Source organism: Dipteris shenzhenensis, chromosome 3, assembly GCF_047967505.1.
Source record: "Dipteris shenzhenensis isolate YYH24624 ecotype China chromosome 3, Dip_SZ_1.0, whole genome shotgun sequence".
In the NCBI taxonomy this organism is placed as follows: domain Eukaryota; kingdom Viridiplantae; phylum Streptophyta; class Polypodiopsida; order Gleicheniales; family Dipteridaceae; genus Dipteris; species Dipteris shenzhenensis.
In genome coordinates this window covers 28,923,412-28,938,146 of record NC_141598.1, presented here as the reverse complement: position 1 = coordinate 28,938,146, position 14,735 = coordinate 28,923,412, and positions in this window count along the sequence as shown.

The following is a 14,735-nucleotide window of genomic DNA, read 5'->3' as shown; positions in this document are numbered from 1 at the left end:
CTCCTTTAGGACTCCTTGGCTTTTTTTCTTGGTTTTTCCCTTTGTTTTGGGCTTCTTGTCTTTTCCTTTTTTCTTCCTCTTCTTTCCTTCTCCTTCCTCATCTGAATCTTCATTGAAACTGTCATCCTATGAACTATCACTCTCCTCACTATCGGACTCAAAGTCTTCCTCTTCTTTTTTTATTTAGAATCAGAGTCATTGTGTTTTTTCTTCTTTACCTTCTTCTCTTTGTTCTTTGATGCTCTACATCTCCTTTCTGCCCCTTGAGAAGCTTCCACCAAGTTATTGAAATCATTTGCTCTAGCAAGTTGGTCACAGCTTGCTACTGCGGTCTGCAAGTCCCTATTGAGCCCTTTGTAGAAATAGTCTCCTAACTATTCTTCAAAAGGTCTTTATGGTGCTGCCATCCTTCGATAAAAATTTCTAAATTTCTGTGCATAATCTTCCACTAGCAAATATTTTTGCTTCATGTTGCAAAGCCTTTTAGGCACTGCCTTTGGTGTTTTTTCCTTTCAAAATATTCCCAAGAAAGATACCTTCAGTTCCTCATATGTAGCAAAGTGTGGTAGCCCATACCACATGAACGAGAATCACACTTATTTTACCAGGGCAAGGTTCTGTGGTCTGAATCCTCAAGTCAAACCGATATCCAACAACAACAACAAGATGGTGAAAGCACTGAGGATGTTGACTATGTTACGACCAGGGAAGGATCCTCTATGGATTCTACTCAGAGTTCAGAGTATTTAGAAGTGGAGGAAGAAAATCCAAGCCTAACCTCGGAGTCACCATCAAAAGTCTTCACCAGAACAACCTATGGATCATATATAGTAGCATGAGTTTGTGTTGCAGACCAAATAAATTTGTTCAATCTATTGCCACCTAAACCAAGGAGACTATTATCTTTGAGCTCAAAATGGAACTCATGTAGCATGTTATATGGACAAATGTCCTCCTCTTGCAGATCGGGCAATTACATTTGATTGCTCACTCCTCAAGCTTAAAACCTCCACAATAGGCCAAACCTTCATGTATCAATAGCGCACGCACGTAAAGCAGTCTCCTCTCTTCTTTGATTATCCTTTGATTATTTACACCTTCTTTGATTGCTGAACCTCATTTATAGAAAGTTGAAATCAATATGAACTTCTCATTCATTAACAAGGGCACTAAACCTCTCAATGTTGATCCTCTACATAGGCCAACCCATGTATTCAACAAGAAACCTCATGTAGGCACATATCCCGCTCATGCATGAATTGACTTATACTCAATTTCTAATGCACTCAAATTTTTTATTTGCTTATTTTACGATGATGGAATCAAGGGACACCAACATAGCTAATGTAAGACTGGAGACTGGTATTCACCTAAATAGTCTGATGTTGCTACCTCGAATACTCCCACAAATCATGACACCACAGCTTGTGTTCTTCACTCCGATGGGAATGATCAAATGCGTGCATCTACTGCGGCTTCTTTGCAAGGAGTCTTCTTTCTTCTCGTTGTTTCTCCCTTCGCAAATTTTGCAAAAGTGTCTTCTGTTGCATTTCAATACCGTGCCATTACTTTCCTCAACCCACAATCTATTTGTTGTGCCTTGACCAGGATTTTTAGCTTTCTTGTCTCGCAACTTCTGTATGCTTCTCTTGCAAGCCATGGTGAGCTGCATGTTGTTGTTGATGCCATGGCCATGATCAGTCCAGAACAGACCCAAAGAAGCGAGCTGGTGATGCAAGCAAAGAATAGAAGACAACTTACCTAAAAGAAGACAATACCAAACCAAAGTCTGTGCAAGGTCACTCAAGTGTGTGCAAGTTGCAGGTACTTAATCTTCCAAGATTTGATGGGCAGGAGGTGTGAAAATTCTAAATTTGCAGGAGTAGCAAAATCTTCAGTCGTCGATTTTTCCCCCTCCGACGATACACATCAGTAGAATTGGCTATCTGAAACAAGTGCAATGTGGCCTCAAACGCTTCAAAACACAAATAGGCCAAAGGGCATGCTATCGGGTTTGATGATGTGTATTATTAAATACAATGACCTTTGGCATGCTTATGAGCCATATAGCAAGCAAGTGCATGGAAAAAGAAACAATTCAAAATTGTAAATAGTGTTGGATTTATTAAAATATCTTTGCACATGCACAAATTGCACATTTTCAAATTCTTCCTAGATATCAATACCAACAACCATCAATGTTTCAAGACCACCATGCAATAGTCCCACTAGTTTGGATTCTAAATTTTCTCAATCCGTTTTGGTTTTCAACAAATCAAAAAAAAGTTATGGAGCGTGCCCTCAAATGGGTGTGCATGACTTTAGCAAAACATTGGAGGTCCGTGAATCCATGCCTAATGTTCTCATTTAGGTGTTTTCTTGGGTTGAGGAGAATCTCATGTAGTGTACTTTTAAATGATTACTTGGTTGCATGTATGTACATAACAAAATTTTGATGTTTTTGAATAAATTGCCATATCCTATAGTCTTCAGTGCTTCACATGCAACATAGCACTTGTAATGCTTTAACGGTCTTGTTCCAAATCCTTATTCCATAATTTTTTAGTCTCAAGTTTGGAATGTGTGCTACAACTTGAAGACAAAGTTTGCCGAATTCCATTGAGCAATGCATAAGTTATGGGCCATGCAAGATACCTATATATAGAAAATTCCCTGAACCTCACCAAAAATGGCTACACCCAAGCACACAATTGCCCTTTAAAAGATGGCATAGTTTTGATTCTCTCTTTAATCCATATCCTACCTAGGTGCAAAATTGTAATCCATCCAGGGCCAATTGTGATCCATCCAGGTCCAGTTGTGCTACATTGATCCAAATGGAATGTATGTTCAATGTTTATGTGTTTGATAAGTGTGATACTCTACATATTCCTCAATGTGAGTAATATCCCTGTGCTCGCATGGAAAAACATGCATATTTCCTTGTTTTTTTACAATTCATCATGCATAGTGTTGAAAAATATGCATTTGTGGGTTTCTACCATATGTGTATTTGTTCGATAAGTATGGTACTTTGTATAGGACTTAATGTGAGTAAGACGCATGTGAGCAAAAATTCTTATGTGGGTTGGATATCATCCACATAGTAAAACATGTGTAGCTCCTTGTATTTTATCATGCATCATGCATCAGTGTTAAAAAATATGCACCAGTGTGCTTCTACTGTGTCTGATGTGGATATGATACTTTTTATAAGGCTTAACTAGAGTAAGATCCACGTTTTTGTAAATTTTATGGTTCACATATCATTTGCACATAGCACAAAGGTGCATACGGATTCTCCCATCAAAGTACGATGGTCTTGTTATGGCGCTGAATACACAGAACAGAAATCCGCCCCTCAACTTTGAGGATTTTAGCGTGATGCTTCTAGAGGAGGAGATGCATCAAAAGATGAGGACTGGAGAAGATTCGGCTTTCTCGGCTGGATCAAAGAAAGGTAAGGGTAAGGACTCTGGTAACCCATCTTCTTCTGATGATAAAAAGAGAAAGAAGAAGATCAAGTGCTTCTATTGCAACAAGGCAGGGCACAAGCAAAATGAGTGCCGGAAGAAGATTGCAGATGAGAAGAACGGAGTAAAGAAAGAGTCCAGCAACAGTGCGCAGGCAGTACTAGTAGAGCCGTTCATAGCAATTCAGGAGATTTGCACGAAGGCAGTTCATGTACCTGCGAATGAACCTTGGATTATTGATAGTGGTGCATCACGCCACATGACCAGTCAGAAGGATTGGTATACCTCTCTACATCCGGTAGGGAATGACATCCTGGTAGAAGTCAGCAATGATGCAAAATGTCCAGCAAAAGGAAAAGGTACGATTGCTATCAAGTCAGATGGAGTTGTAAAACAGTTGTTCAATGTTCTTTATGTGCCATATATCAAGAGAAACTTGTTGTCCGTTTCTGTGATCACGGATCGGGACCTCAAAGTTCACTTTGATAAGAATGGCGCATAGATTTTGGATCTTCAAGGGAAGGTCATTGGTAAAGGTACATGGCGCAAAAACATCTACGAACTCTTAGCTTTCAGTGCTCGAGCCGATGTGAGCAACACTAAGCTGTGGCATGAGAGGTTTGGTTATCTACACCTTAGTTCTTTAAAGGAGATGCATAAAAGTGGAATGATTGCAGACCTACCAGAAATTACAAATCTGCTCGATGTATGTGAAGCTTGCATGATGGGCAAGCAGCATTGGTAGCCCTTTCCTAAAGAGGCCAGCAGGGCAAATGCTCCTCTAGAGCTCGTTCACACGGACCTCTGCGGAAAGATGGAGACGAAAGCTTTGGGTGGTTCCTACTACTTCATGATGCTAATCGACATATATAGTAGAAGGATATGGATATACTTCCTGAAGACTAAAGATGAGGCTTTTAGTAAGTTCAAAGAATGGCATGTAATGGTTGAGAAAGAAACGGGTAGGAAGGTGAAGAATTTGAGATCAGACAGAGGTGGTGAGTTGACATCAAGTGAATTTGAAAGTTACTACAAAAGTCACGGGATCAAGAGGCAGAAACCCCCGCCACATACATCACATCAAAATGGAGTAGCAGAGTGCAAGATGCGCGCCATCTATGAAATGGGCAGGAGTATGATGAAAGGGAAAGATTTTCCAAAGTCTTTCTGGGTTGAAGCATGTAACATGACAGTTTACATTCTGAATCGTAGCTACACAAAGGCTATGAACGGATGGGATGACTCCACCATAGGCCTTTTCTGGTAAGAAACCTTTAGCTGCACATTTCAGAGGTTTTGGATGTGACTGTTTTGTGCATGTCCCTAATGCTAACAGGACTAAATGGGAACCGAAGAGCCGGAAGTGTATTTTCTTGGGCTACAGTGAAGAGGCAAAGGGTTACCCTCTCTATAATCCTATTACCAAGAAGGTAATCGTAAGTCACGATGTGGTCTTCTGAGAACAACTGCATCAATTGGAGGAGGATGCTTCCTTCCCAGACAACTAGAACCAGGATATCCATCCAGTACAACCACCAATAGCAGACCGAAGTACTCCAACGATGCTTGGGAGGATTCAAGATAAAGAAGAGGAAGAAGAGCCTATAGAACCACAACGGCAATGGCCATTCCCAAAGTGGGTAAAGCAGCTTTTGGATGGTAGAGAACCTCCAGCCATTGAGGAGGAACCATTTGAACACCACTGGTCCAAGAGATTAGAGGAGCAAAGAAGGGTGCAGGAACACTTGGTCAACTATGCTTTAATGACAGAGGTGATCCATGCTGAAGAACCCAAGTGTCTTGAAGAGGCACAAGGTGATGATAGGTGGATGGAGGCTATGCAGTCGGAGTATGGCTCCATAATGAAGAACAACACTTGGGACCTTATGGATCGACCACCAAAATGCAAGGTAATTGGCACCAAGTGGGTGTACAAGACCAAGTACAAGTCCGATGGCACGTTGGATAAGTACAAGGCTTGGCTCATGGCAAAATATTTCACACAGGTACATGGTTTTGATTATCAGGATACTTTTTCTCCCACAGGTCGCGACTAACCACAATTCGCAGTGTTTTGGCCTTAGCAGCATAGGAAAGTTGGCCCGTGTTTCAGATGGATGTAAGATCTGCCTTTCTGAATGGAGATCTCAAGGAGGAGGTATACGTGGAACAACCACTAGGATTTATGATCCCCAGTTCAAAAGGTAAAGTCTGTAAAGTGAAGAAGGCAGTTTACGAGCTGAAACAGGCCCCACGAGCGTGGTACCAACCGATTGATGCCTACTTTCTGCATTAACGGGTTCAGGAGGAGCCCATCTGATGCAATTTTGTATATCTATAGAGAAGGAGGCAGATGTATGATCGTGGTCCTTTATGTGGATGACCTTGTCATAACAGGGAATCATGAAGAGAAGATCTCGCAGACAAAGCATTTGCTAGGAAGAGAGTTTGAAGTGACTGATGCATTTTTGTTTGGGGATTGAAGTTTGGCAAGAGCCAAAACAGATCTTCATTTCACAATTGAAGTATGCTGGAGAGATACTGAAGGCATTTGGCATGGCTAATGAGTGCAAGACAGTTGGCACCCCTATGGAGGTTGATGTGAAGCTCTCAAATGAAGATTCATCACCACTGGTGGACGAAGCGAAGTACAAAAGGCTAGTGGGCAGTTTGATTTACTTGTGCAACACACGGTCGGACATCAGTTTTGTGACTGGTGTACTAAGCAAGTTTTCCAATAAGCCCCGAGAGAACCATTGGAGGGCAGGGATGCGGGTGTTGAAATACATCAAAGGCACACTTGATTATGGCATCACCTAATCAAGGGCAACATCTTGACCGGATTCTGTGACTCAGATTGGGCAGGAGACGTGGACGATAGGAGATCAGTGACATGTTACTATTTCTCACTTGGATCTGGAGTTGTGTCAGGGGTCAGCAAGAAGCAACCTACAGTTTCTCTTTCTTCTACTGAGGCTAAGTACAAATCAGCATGTTTTGCTTCTTGTGAGGCACTGTGGTTGAGGAGGAATTTAGGGGACATGGGTGCAATGTAGAACAAGCCTACACAGTTATCATGTGACAATCAGAGTTGCATGGCAATTGCCAAGAACCTTGTGTACCACGCTCACACAAAACACATTGAGATTCAATATCACTTTGTACACGAGCTCATCATGGATGGAGAGGTTGACTTGGTGTACTATTCGACTACAGAGAATGCTGCAAACATCTTCACAAAGGCTCTTGGAAGAGACTTGTTGGAGAGGCATCTTCATCGACTTGGCATTGGGCCGAAAAAGTAGTCACTTACAGGTGGACATTGAGTGGGGGTGTTAGATATCAATGCTCCACTCTCATGTAATTACGCAGGAACCAGCTAACTCTACTTGTAAGCCCCCCCATATGAGGAGAAGGCATTTGACTAGCTTGGTTATCTGGTAGGTCCTGGTTTGGACACCAGATGGGGACCATGTGTGGCCTGATGGCTGGACGACTTCAGATAGAGTTAGCACATTGCTAACTAGGCTACATGCAAGTGCGGGAAGGCATCCCATGACTGACCGCACTGAGGGTAGACGGAGCATTTCTCAGGATAGCCCACTCTCGAGTTGCAGGGCCCGTTTGGAGTCCAAGATGATCCCAGATGGGCCGAACGGACACCATAGGTGAGTCTCTCTATTTTGTGCCACGGTTCTAATGTGTGGTCGGTGGCTTATTTCGGGACTGACCTCCAGTCGGCCATTTTGGGTCGACTGGGTCGGTCTCCCAATTGGGTCTAACCGACTATGACTGGTGGCTATATAAGAGCAAGCCTGTGAAGCCCATTATCATCACTAGCTATAGCAACCCTGATTCCTTAGCATCCAGCCTCTGTCCTGTACTATTTCCAGCACGCCATCGAAGCTTCTCACACAGGAGCGCACGGCTGGGAGTCAGCGCCATCTATTGTATCAGTTTTACAGTAATCAAAATTTTGATTCTCCATACTATCTGCTTTTCTCTCTTGCATACGAGATCCTGTTATCTGTTGAGCACATATGTTGTATTGTTTTCTTACAGTTTTTTGCCTTGCATCATGCACAAGTATTGCAAAATATGCATCAGCTAGCGTCTAACATATGTGTATATGTCATGGATGGGTATGATGCTTTGAAAAATCCATAATGTGATAAGTATTATTCTTCCAAATGTTATAAAATTGTATTTTGAGTCTTATATGTCAAAAAAAGTGTTGATCCTTATAATAACATTTTTATCAACGTTTATTTTCATGCTATCATGTTTTACAGAGGCTTTTTCAATGCTTTTTAACAATCCCATCAATGCTTTTATGGGAAATCTTGTATTGATTTTTTTTAAATGTTTAGGATATTTTTAGCTCAACTATGTGTGCTTTTTTTGTACTTGCATAATGCATGGGTGTCTAGCCATGGCAAGGGTGAACATGATGGATGTGGTGATGTTATTAAGCAAGCTCTATTCAAACACCAATTAACATGCCCTCAAGAAAAACTCAATGATGTCCATGATGGTGTAACATGGCTTACAGCCAACCTCTCCACAAGCATGCATTCAACATAGAGCAAACAAAGCCTTAAGACTAGTGTAGTATGCAGAGGTTCCACGAAGTGAAAGTGGATGAAGTGCAAAGGAGAATCCGGCATGATTGCAAGAAAAGTAAAGGAGTTCACAGTCTACACATCATATGGGGCTTTTCAAACAACCAACGGATAAAACAAGAAAACTTTCTTGTTTCTATAGTGCGAGCATCATAAGGGATTATGATGATTGTGAGAACATTACAACTATGAAGACATGGGAGAGAGTTTAAGTTTTCCCTCTACATTCAGATGGAGTGACAAAAAATGCAGAGAAAAACAATGACTCGCCATAGTCTGGGCAGAGTTTCGATGACCTCATTGACTGTCTAGAAGAGCGGGATAACTTTACAGTTGTTGTTGCCTCTGGGGAGAGCGAGGAAGATGGCCCATACTTTTTATTGTATTGCACAAAACCTAAGCACAAGGTTAAGGAAGCATTTAAGGATAATTATGTAGCAACCTATGAGAAGTGGGTTGTAGTAGTCGGAGCTTTTTGGTACAAAAGAACATCCATGAGAGGTTGCAATTATGAACTACTATGTAAGAGTCCACAAAAATTTGTGTACTCTCATCTCAGGGGGTGCACTACCTAGAAACCCTATGTATCACGTGCGTTCAAGGGGTATTTAAAAAACCCCTCAACTAAAAATTTTCCCCCAATAAAAACACCCCTCTTTACTTATGAACTAAGTGATTTTTTTCAAAAGTTGAATTAAAAAACCCCTCCTATTATTGTAAACCTGTTAAAATTTTCCAAAAAGTTAAATTAAAATACCCCTCCTTTTGAATGCACGTGGTACACTAAAAGTTTAAGAGGTGTGCCCCTCGAGACTCTTAGCTATTACATTCCAGAGCTATTGGATTTAGACATGCATGAACACATCTTGGGGTGTCTTGGAGTGGTGGATGAGGACAACTAAACTTTTCCCCCCAATAAAAATACCCCTCTTTACTTATGAACTAAGTGATTTTTTTTAAAATTTGAATTAAAAAACCCCTCCCATTATTGTAAACTTGTTAAAATTTTCCAAAAAGTTAAATTAAAATACCCCTCCTTTTGAATGCACATGGTACACTAAAAGTTTATGAGGTGCACCCATCGAGACTCTCATCTAGTAAGAGCTATTGCATTCTAGAGCTATTGGATTTAGACATGCATGAGCACATCTTGGAGTGTCTTGGAGTGGTGGACGAGGATGACTAAGATAGGACTAAGAAAATGTAGTCTCATTGCAAGGAAACAATATTCCACTTATCCTGGAAAATGGAAAATGTATCTGAGATTACGCTTTTTTTAAGTAGATCCCATACTAACTGCGGCACTTGTTTTTGTAAATCCCAAATGATAATTCCCATGCTTGTTTTTAGTATATCCCAAACAATCACCACACTGGTTTTATTAAATCCCATAACGAATCCACAAATCCATTCATGTTGTAATAATAGAAGCAAACCACCACACTGGTGGCAGTTAATATTCTAGTGTGCAACCTGGCAACCAATTATCCTGCACTACTGCCGTGCTATCCTAAAATTTGTTGCACAGTGCTATACTAAAATAGTACCCTTTAGACTGGTTATCTTTAACTATCTGATTTCAACCATTGAGCTACTTAAAACATTTAAGTATTAACATGGAGGCAGGTCAACACACAATTAGGTACTACGAGCACCATAGATCATGGATGATTGCAATCCAAGAAAGTCCACAAGTCCAAGAAATGCCTGTAATATTTTTGCTTTTTCAAAAATACGATGACATTTTGTGGTTCAAGGAAATTCTAAAATCCCAACTATCTTATCAGCCTCTCTATAGCAAGCATCTCCTAGCTCTTTAGGCCAGTCTAATGAACTATCGCAGACCTCATTACACACTCGGACCACCAACTGCTTGCTTGACTCTGCCGACTTGTACTCCCATAGTAACTCCTCCTCTTAGTAGGGGTCCTCTTCATCCTGGTATTGGTACTCTATACAACTTTGTGCTGCCATCATGTCTTGCCAAAAGAAACCTACACCATAATATTGACAAATACCTTAAAGGATCAAGGAAAATGATAGCTAGGAAAATTAATATTCACCGTCTTTGCCGACTCCAAGTCATACAGCCAATTGTGAAGCATGTCCTCCTTGTAGCTATTTTTCTCCCTCGTCCCTGGGTCTATTTCTATGAGGAGGTCGACCAACATTGTTCTCAAATAGAACATGAGCATTCTAAAGTCTTTTGGGTATGCCCTAAATTTGTAGTAGGTGGATCAATGTACAGAGTTTCGAGGATAAATTTCATAATGGGCTCTTAATTTTGTCTGCACTGCGCTTAAATAGGGAGAGACTTCTTGAGCCCGGCCTTCTCATTCTTCTTTCATACAACCTGACATGTCCACCTCTCATCACTTGACTGTTTAATCAAAATCTTTTGTCTCACATTAATTGTTTAATCAAAATATTTCATCTCACATTATGGTCCTTGGCCTGTCAAAGGACACTAGCTAGTTACATAGTTGAGAAAACATCACTTCAGTCACTTTGGAAATATTATAATATTGCATATATATACATATACATATATTATTATGTGTATATGTGTATATATCTTAACAACTGCACTTACATTGAGTTCAATATGAAATCCCATAACTAATCCACAAATCCACAATTCCTAAATGAATGAATTGCATGCCATTCATCTTGTCTTGTAATAATAATAATAATAGAACCAAACCGCCGCATTGGTGGTAGTTATATTCCTAGTGTGCAACCAACTACCGTGCTAGCGACCAACCACTGCACTGGTGGCAATTAAGTTAATATCCTTGTAACAATAGAAGCAAACCACCGTGCTGGTGGTAGTTAATTTTCGGGTCTAGCGATTGGTTGTACCCAATCAAACATTGACCCACGTAATAATAGAAGCAAACCACTGCACTGGTGTTATCCTAAAATAGATACATGGGCCAAGTAAACTTTGGAGAAAATTAATAATTCAATAGATTACATAGATTACATCTCAAAGACTCCTTCCCTTCAAATTACATCTCAAAGACTCCTTCCCTTCAGGAGGCTAGTTTGACATTGCTTTGAACAAGTCTTCTTTTTGAGCTCCTTGATTGCAGGCTCGGCCGTCCTTGCTCTCGAAGGGGGCTAGTTCCTTCCTTCAGGGGCTTGGCCCCTCCCTTCATGGTGCTTCCTCTTTCCTTGGTTTGAGCTTCCTGATTGGAGGCTCGGCCTTCTTGCTCCTTTCCTGAAGTGGGATGGTTCCTCCCTTCAAGCTCCTTTTCCTCATCGTAGTCAGCAGGCTTGGGCTTGGCCTTCTTCAATTTGAGCTCCTTGTCTTTTGCAAATTTTGCTGAAATGGCAAATTGAGCTACAACATCTCCTTTCTCATCGTTGTAAATAACTATAGCAGGTTGGCACATTTGATCTGTCCGTGACTTGGGCAATGGCAAATGAGAGTCTCTACATACTGAGCTTGCATGCACAAACACCCCAAAGCAAAAAACGTGCACAGGGTGGTAGCATGCAAGCCATCAGATAATGCAGTCATCTATGAGGGGGGTATGGCAGACCATGCATTTTGGACCCTGTTGCATAGTAGGATAGGCATCCAATTTAACTATTGCGATCGTCAATACCACAATCTTGCTCTGTACATGATGAAGTTGCTTCTTGATTCCTTCCTCATTGCTACTAATGTTCTCCTTCATCTCCTCCACTCTTTGCTCACTCCATGCAATAGCTTCATCTGATTCCCTCAGCATTTCTTGAAGCTGCTTAAATTGCTCAGAAACATCAACATGGGCCATTTCCAAAACTTCCACTTGTGTTTGGAAATCTCTCACGACGACGGACTTCTTTTCAAAACTTTTGAAAGCCATTGCAAGCTCATGTACAACCCTTTTGTAATCTTGTTGCAGGGCCTTGTAGTTTACTCTTTGAACTTCCAATAGTATTTCAAAAAAACAACCCCCACTGTGGCTGCTACAACTTGCTCTACCGTGGCTAATCTTTGCATCCTTCCAAGGCCTGGAGAGCTGTCTCATTGTCTTCTCCACCCAAGCTGCTCTCTACCTATCCTTGAAGCTCTCTCGCAGATCCTGCATCAACGCTCTGGTTTCTGCATTCTCCCTTTTCAGTTCCTCCATCATCTGGTCTTTTTTAATGTTCAATTCGTTCTCATGTTACAGAGCCATTTGTAAAGACCCTCCTTTTCATCTCTCTGATCTTTAAGCTACTTTTGCATCATTGCTAGCTCCTTGTCCACGATGTCCTTTAAGCCTATCTTGGAGCTTCTTGATGCACTTCTCTGCTTCTTCTCTTCTATGACTTTCCATGTGAACCATTTTTGCAGCGGCCTTAACTTGCTCTCATGCCTGAAAGGCCCTCGCTTTCGCCTCCTCTACTTTGGATTCTACACCCTCCCTCATCTCAAGTTGTGCTGCCTTGATGCATAGGTGGCTTTCTCTTGTAGAAAAGTCACCTTCTGAGACATCTTCTTATCATATAGCTTAAAAATCCCTTTGAGGGTAGATGACATCAGGTGCAGTGCAAATCTAGCGGACTAAGATAACAATTGGGATTTGCCATCCACGCAATTCTTCATGTTGGTTATCATGCTCTTGGAGATCGCCCTTAAGAAAAATACATCACGTCCTTTCAGTTACTCTACTGCTGCTTGAACCTACCAGAACTCCACGGTTTCTCTCATATCAGGAAATAAGTGCATTGTCTTCTTTAGCACATCTTGGAGGTCTGTTGGCAAGCTAGAAAGCTTGACTCCACCATCTTTACTAAGCTGAGCATTGGGGTATACATCTAGAATATCTTGTCTCTTCCATTGCTTCTCGAAGAAGTGTGCTTGAAAATTGCCTCCAGGAATCCCTAGCACATTTTCAATCACGCTTTCAGTGATGGTAATCTTCTAACCTTGACAAACTATTTTTTATCCCTCCTTCACGTTCACCTCCTATACCAACCTAGCACTTTTGGGAGATGTTTCTTGGAGAGGCATAAAATGGGCACAACCGTACTACGTTTTCCTCCCTCTTGCCTCAATGAAGAGCAAGTGAGGAGCTCCTAGATGTCACGATTTCAAGATCACGGGAGGAGAGGCTCTCGCATTGTGCCACACCGACTACAAGGAACTGTCAAGGTGAGAGCCACCGCGATGGTTGGTCCGAATTTTGATTAATTCAAGGTGGCATTACTACCTTGCATGGTAAAGAGTGATTAGAGATGGTGGCGTCTAAGTTTACTAGCCACGTCTGTGGTGGCAGCTAAGATTCCACTGAGCTGACAGTTTATTACCAGCCACCACAGTGGCCTGCAATTACTCACTTACCAGTTACCACCACCGGGCTTGCATGCATGATTACTAAGAGTACAATAAATTACCAGTCACCAGGCTTGCATGCTCAGTAGAGTACTGGAGTGCATGGTAATGAGTGATGACAGGTGATTAGGCTTTGTGATTTACTTTTGTGGTAATTAATGCCCGGTGGTGGTGACTCTCATTTGCCACGTTTGTTGTGGCTAAGATTCCATCAGGCCAGATCACACAGATTGTACTCAGGCCATGCTCTTGTGAGAGACAATTGTACAAAGCCTTATTCTATTGCAATACTAGCCACTGCAGTGGCCTGCTCACTTGCCAGTTACCACCACCGGTGGGTGTCCGCTTCATGATTACCATCCCGTCTGGGGTGGCATCTAAGATTCCACCACGATGGCCTACACTTAATATGGATGGAACCTCGGGCCTATGGGCCTACAAACACCACGGTGGCTCAAACTTTATACTATATAAGATTCATGGCATTTGGCATTTTACTATGTTGCTCTCATCCGCCCTTGCTCTGCTATTTTGCTCCACATGGTGTGCTACTTTTCTCCACATGCCCTCCTCCAACTCTTTTTCACCCCTGCTCTACTTTGCTCCATGCTCCCTCCTCCAATTCTCATCACTCATTTGCTCCCTGCTCATCCGCTCCATTGCTCACCCATTCATCAGATCCAATGCTCACCCACTCATCTACTCCTATGCTCACCCACTCATCTTCACCATGCCTACTACCACGCCTCGATACAACATGATCCCAATGTTATCTACCTTCTCGTATAAGGTGATTGTGTTGCACTCATCTAGAGTAGAAATTCTGGCTCTAATGGACACCCTTCATTCCCACAGTCGATTACCCCCATATCTGCGTGTCACCGCCTTAGATGACATGCTCACCTCTGGCCTCTTTATGGTTGTGTAGTATGGGTTCCCCCTAGACATCGATGAAGGCCTCAAGATTTTCACAATAGAGTACTCTCGTCTTGTTGGGGGGGCCGTAATATGAGTCCTTGCAATGTGCATGGTCTTCGGCGTCTCCCTATGCAACAAGCTAAGCTAGCGGCAATACTGAGTTGCACAAATTTCCTCTTGGTCAACGAGGCTCATAACCACTCAGCAATGGTTGGATGTAATCTTTTGGCCTCTAAGGCTCTCAACGATCTTTTGGCTCGCTGGATGTAATGTTTTGGTCTCTAAGGCTCTCAGCAATTGTCAAGTTTTTATTACATTATGCTATCTCTTTTTGTTCAATTTGAGGCTCTTAGTATGCACTATTGTTAACTTTATATTTGAATGGTTATGGTCGCTAGATGTAATCTTTTG